Genomic DNA, 6,640 nt, shown 5'->3' on the forward strand with positions numbered 1-6,640 from the left:
AAACAAACCAGTTATATCTTCATCCAAGTCATTGATAAAAATCTGAAAACAGCACAGGGCCAACTTCTGGGCATAGCATTGGTCCCATCACCATCCATGAATGTTTGTTATCCCAGAATAACCAAATTCTTTTATTTGACCCAAATCTCTCTTTCTACTCATCACTAAGCTTCATCCCTCTTAAACTTGTTTTTTCTTACCTTAGTCTACACTACTAGGTTTCCCATTTCCTCAGCTAGTACTGTGGCCCTATTTGCCTTCTTTCCCAGTGTTCACACTATCTTTAAACCAGTTCAACTTTATGCTGTTTTCTATCCTCCAGATCTCTACCTTCACAAATGTCCATCTCAAGTCAATTAACTTCTTTGTTATCTGTTATACGAGTACCTACTTCCCAGGATTGTAGTGTTGCTTCTGAGTATCTCAAACTCAACCTGTCAAAAATAGAATTCATTTTCTTTCCCACAAACTTCCCTCTTCCAGACTTCCCTACTACTGTTAATACTGTTCCCCAATTTCAGTGTTCAAATGATCATCAATGTAATCCAAAATTTAATATCTTTTGTAGCTCAATTATTTCTCCACATAATTTTGTTTTGTAATCACATTCATATATATATGTATTATTAATTATATTATTATTATAGGATTTTATTTATAGATATACTTTTTCTCAAAAAATGAAATATTATATTTGTTCCATTTTTATATTTGTGGCAAATTAATAAACTCCAAAGTATTAAGTACTTATTATTCCTTATCCCATTTCCATTATCAAGAGAACTTAAGACAACTAATACTGAAGCCTGACAAGTTTGGGGTTTTTGTAACTATGAATAAAATTAATCAGCATAAAAATATACTATTATACCTCCAGCATTTAGCATAGTACTTTGTACATAGTGCTTAATAAATGTATTATTCATTTATTTATTCATGGGGGTGGGGAAGAAACACACCATCATTCTCCCAGTCACCCAAGTTCTCAAACCTCAGTGTATCCCCATTCCTCACTCCATATATCAAATCCATTGCCAAATCTTGTCATTTTTATCTTCTCAATATCTGTCCTTTCCCCTTCTTTCCATTCAGGTCCTCATCACCACTCCCTTGGTGGTGGTTTCCCTGCCCCAGGTATCTCTTGAATCCAATCCATCCATCACTCAGCGCCAAAATTATTTGCCTAAAGCATATCACCTCCTTGCTCAGAGACCTCCAGTGGCTCCCTATTACCTCCAGAATCAAAGAGAAAATCCTCTGGTATTTAAAGTTTCTTACAATTTGGAGTCTTGCTACCCTCCCAGCCTTCCTACACTTGCACTCCCCTCATGTACCTTATAGTTAGTTCTTTGAATAAGACACTCATCTCTTATCCCTCTTTGTACTGATTGTCCCCATGCCTGGAATGCTCTTCAACTGAAATTCCACCTTCTCCAGCAAACCTTTCTCATAAATCTCATTGTGAATACCTTCTCCTTTCAGATTGCCTTCATGGACTCTCTTTGGTATGTACCTAGTTATTTACATTTACTCTTTCTTGTTTAAATGCTTGCCTCCTTTTCTTTCTCTTTTTTAAGGTTCCAGCACTCAGCACAATGCAGGGCACATTTCTAGCCAGCTAGATGGCACAGTAGATAGAGCACTGGGTCTGGAATCAGGAAACCTGAGTTCAAATCCAGTTTCAAACACCAACTGTGTGATCCTGAACAAATCACTGACCCTCTCTGCCTCAGTTTCCTCATCTGTAAAATAGAAATAATATTAGCACCTACCTTCCAGGGTTGTTGTGAAGATGAAGTAAGAAAACAATTGTAAAGCACTTTGCAAACCCTAAAATGCTATATATAAATAAATATAGAAATTAAATAATTATTGACTGACGACTTGTGCTTACCATATATTTTTCACATTAATTATCTGTCCCCACAAATAAGTAATATATATATAATAAGATATAAGCTCCTTAAGGTCAGGCATTGTTTCATTTTTATCTTTGTCTTTAGCACAAAATAGGGACTTAATAAATGCTGGTTAGTTGACTTGAATTGTGGATATGACAAATCCCTGCAGTCAGAGGTGTCCTGGAGCCAGCTTATACTGTCTGGGCAAATACAACAAAAGCAAGATTTGATTTCTTGTGTTGTTGATTGTCCAGATTTAAGCAAGTTGTGGAGAAAACATTAATAATGCAAATTAAAACTAAGTTGTATTCCATGCACTTTCCTTCTTCTCATGGGGGGATCCAAGAGCTCCTTGTTAAATATTTACTAGGATATCCCTGTTTGTAGCCATTAAACTTCAAACATCAGTGAAAGTAGAATAGTCATTCAACCAGTTCTATTTCCACTTAATTCTATTATCTGTTTCTCTCTGTGTTACCTATTCCATTCTTCAAAAAATTTCAAAACCAACAATTTTCAACCATAGCTTAGCACTCACATTACAAGTTATTTTAGTAATCTGGGAGTAGTTGTTCTTGCCCTTGGGATAAAGAACCATTGAGGACAGCTCTTTCTCACTCATTTATTTACTCATTAATACATTTCCTCATTCACTTCACTCATCCATTTAATCACTTATTCATTCATTTCTCATCAATTCTTTACCATACTGACTCATTCACTCATTTATTTACTCACTCATTCATTTACTGGAAAAAAAAACTTATTCTGTTGTTATATAAAACATTGTAAGGAAAGATAAAAATAGATGTCTGGCTTTTCAGAGGTGGGGTTTGAAGAATATAGAGGTTAATAAATCCTTGTTTAATTAAATTGAATGATGGTTAAGAGGAAAAGGAGGGAACAAGGAGAGTCCCCTTAGGTAAATGTTGAGAGCTATTGTTACTTGAAATTCTTGGTCTTCCTATTCTGCATCCATCTTTTCAGGGGTTCTTTATGGGTCCATTTGGTGGTTAGGGCAAAGTCTATACTGTGGTATAAGCCCCCACACTCTTCCCATTCTCTTTCTGTGTTCCCCACCCCTCACTCTCAAGCATCTGAGGTCCAGTAACTGCCTAAGGCTGCTTCTGCCTATAAGGATTCCCATGTTCACACTTGCCTCTCTTTCCTTGGACCTTTTCCCAGATGCTCCCTGTCTGCACTTGTACCTCAGAGCACCCTCAAAGCAGAGACCCTCTTCTATGCTCTTGTCACATTCATAGGCTTGGGCACACTAGGTACTCAGTATAGATTTGTTAATTAATGGATCACCCACAATAGAGCTTACCACCTGTTCTTCCCCATTCAGACCCTTCCAAGGTTCCCAGCATCAAATGTAGAGAGTCCTGGGGCAGTGAGTCAGGACGCCAGGATTCCAGACCTATTCCACACACTTGCCTGGTGTGTGTTTGGGCCTCAGGTATTCCTGTCTGTAAAGTGGGGATGATCCCAATCTCCTCCCTGCCTCCGAGGGATGTGGTAAGAATGAATGAGATCATGTCTGGGCAGGGCATCGAGTGCCTCTGAGACCCAGCCTAAGATAAACACCCCGGTGGAATAACAGACTGCAAGAGGGAAGACATTTCCATAATGTTTGTTTTTTTTCTATCTTCCTTCCTTCCTTCCTTCCTTCCTTCCTTCCTTCCTTCTTTCTTTTCTTCCTTCCTTCCTTCCTTCCTTCTTTCCTTCCTTCTTTCCTTCCTTCTTTTCTTCCTTCCTTCCTTCCTTCCTTCCTTCCTTCCTTCCTTCCTTCCTTCCTTCCTTCTTTCCTTCCTTCCTTCCTTTCTTTTTTCCTTCCTTTCTTTCTCTTTCTCCTTCTCAAACTGTTCTCTCCTTCCTCCCTTCCTTTCTTCTTTCTCTTCCTTCCTTTTCTTCATCTCTTTTCTTTTTTCTTTCTATTTCCCCCTTTAATTTTCTCCCTCCTTTCTTTTTTTCTTCTTCTCTATTCCTCTTTTTCTGTCTTTTTCTTCCTCCTCCTCCCTTTCTTTCTTCTTCTGTGTTTCCCTCAGCTTGTAGATTTACACAAATTCCTAAATTCTTAGGTTTAATGTGGAGTAATTTTGGAAATAAGTGTACCTTAACAAGCTAGGGATTCTATCACAGTTCATCTGAGAACCTCTAAATTCTTCTTTCTCCTTTCCTTTCCCCTTCCTTTTCCTCTATTCTTCTTTTTCTGTCCTTTTCTCTTCCTCTTCTTTCTTTCTTTCTTTTTTTTCTCTGTTTCTCTCAGCTTGTAGATTCACACAAATTCCTAAATTCCTAGGTTCAATGTGGAGTAATTTGGAGAATAAGCATACCTTAACGAGCTAGGGACTCCGTCACAGTTCTTATTGGGAACCTCTAAAAATCATCTGAACTTGGATTTGCTTCTTATTAGCAAACTGGACAAGGAACATGCTTTTCAAAAGTTAAACATTTAGTCAGGACTATAGGGAAGCCTACTTCAACAGCCCTTCTCAAATAAGTAAGAATTCATTTCCACTTCTCACTTCCTACCAGAATAGCCTGGGAAAGAAAACAAAATCGCCAAGTCACATGACCCCAAAATAAGAAAGTAGAAAATGTATGTTCTTTCTCTCCCTCCCTCTCTCTCTCTCTCTCTCCTTTCCTTTTTCCCTCCCTCCTCTCTCTCTCATTCTCTCTTTCTCCCTCTCTCTGTCTCTGTTTCTATAACTCTCTTTGTCTCTGTCTGTCTCTATCTCTGTCTCTGTTTCTATCACTGTTACTCTGTCTCTGTCTCTATCTCTGCCTCTTTTGTGTTTCTATCATTGTTTCTCTGTCTCTTTCTCTGTCTCTGTCTCTCCCTTTATCTCTGCCCTCCTCTCCCTTTCCCTCTATTTGTCCCTCTCCCTCTTTCTCTCTCTCTCTCTCTCTCTCTCTCTCTCTCTCTCTCTCTCTCTCTCTTCAAAATCTGCTTCACTGTCTTTCTCTAAAATTTTCCTTGATGATCTCATCAATTTCTGTGGCTCGACTTTTACCCCAAAGCAGTTTCGACACCTTCTCATAGCCCAGATGTCTGTTCATTTTGCTCTGTGGGGTCTTAGAAACATGTTAGGACTTTTGAACTCCTGGATAGTGACAGTGCAGTCTCTCTCCATGTGGCTGTACTTTTTTCTTCTGCCCAGAGGTTTCTGTCACTCTCCCAAAGTAGGTCTCTTCTCTCTCTACCATGCAACAAAAGCATAGTTTTTCCTGGGAAATGAAGTCCTGAGAATACCAGTCAGGCTTGATGTTGATATTGTAGTCCCTTCAATCACATATGTCCCTATTAACTCCTACCCACAGTAAAAATAATTTTACTGGAGCAGCTCATTGGTGCAGTGGATAGAGCACTAGCCCTGAAATCAGGAGGACCTGAGTTCAAATTTGACCTCAGACACTTAATACTTCCAAGCTGGCCAAGTCACTTAACCCCAATTGCCTCAGTATAAATAAATAATTTTACTCCTTAAAAATCACACTCAATGAATATATATTGCTATTCTTCATAAAACATCCATTAATTTGCATGAAAAAATTAGTCAATTATTCTTGAGACAAATATCATAAGAAAGTATATAGTATATAATTTTCAATTAATATCTCCTATAGTACACAATCATATAAATTCCAATCATAGAGAAATAATTTATAGCAAACAGAGTTGCCTACAGCAGATAGAATATAGGTCACATGTAAATGCTTTTTTGATTTCTTGATCTAGTTGTCTAATGGATATCTTACACTCAACATATTTAAAACAGAACTCATTATCTTTTTTCCTAGATACTCCCATCTTCTTAACTTACCTATCACTGTTAGGAGTTTCCCATAACACAAGTCTCCAACCTTGATGTCATCTTTCACTCACTCTCATTCCCCAAATCGAATCATCATTTCTACATTTATGGTATCTTTCATAAGTGCTCCTTTTTTTCTCTACATTATTCCCAGCTGCTTCAGACCCTTATCGCCTCATAGCTGGACAATACAGTAGCTTGCTGGTCAGTCTTCCTCCCTCAAGTCTTTTCCCATTCTGATGCATCACACACAATTAAGTGATCCTACTAAATTCACACAGGTCTGACCATATCACCCTCTCTGTACAGTAACCGTCAGTGGTTCCCTGTAATCTTCAGGATCAAAAATAAAACCCTCTGTTTGGCTTTTAAAGCCCTTTATAATCTGGTCTTTCTACATTTCCAGTTCTCTTATACCTTATTCCTTTCCATGGACTCCATGTACTTTGTGATCCAGTTACATTGGCCCCCATGCTGTTCCTTGCACAAGACACTCCATCTCCTGCTCAGGACATTTTTACTGGCTGTCCCCCAGCACTGGAATGCTCTCCTTTCATGTCTCCAGCTCCTGACCTCTTTGGCAACCTACAAGTCTTAGTCAAAATACCACCTTCTGTAATAAAACTTTCCCAGTCCCCCTCAGTGTTAGTGCCTTCCTTCTGAGGTGTTTTTCCCTCCAATATATCCCATATATATCTTTGTACATAGTTATTTATATGTGTTCTCCCCCAATTAGATTATGAGCTCCTTGGGAGCAGAGGCTATTTGTGTCTTTCTTTATATTCCCATCATTTAGCACAGTATCTGGTATATTTAATAAATACTTGTTGACTTAACTTGACATAGCCAGATGATATTAAATCATATGTAATTTTTTTATTTAAAATTCACATTAAAATCTACAGTCCATTAATGGGCACC

Source organism: Sarcophilus harrisii, chromosome 2, assembly GCF_902635505.1.
Source record: "Sarcophilus harrisii chromosome 2, mSarHar1.11, whole genome shotgun sequence".
Classification (NCBI taxonomy): Eukaryota; Metazoa; Chordata; class Mammalia; order Dasyuromorphia; family Dasyuridae; genus Sarcophilus; species Sarcophilus harrisii.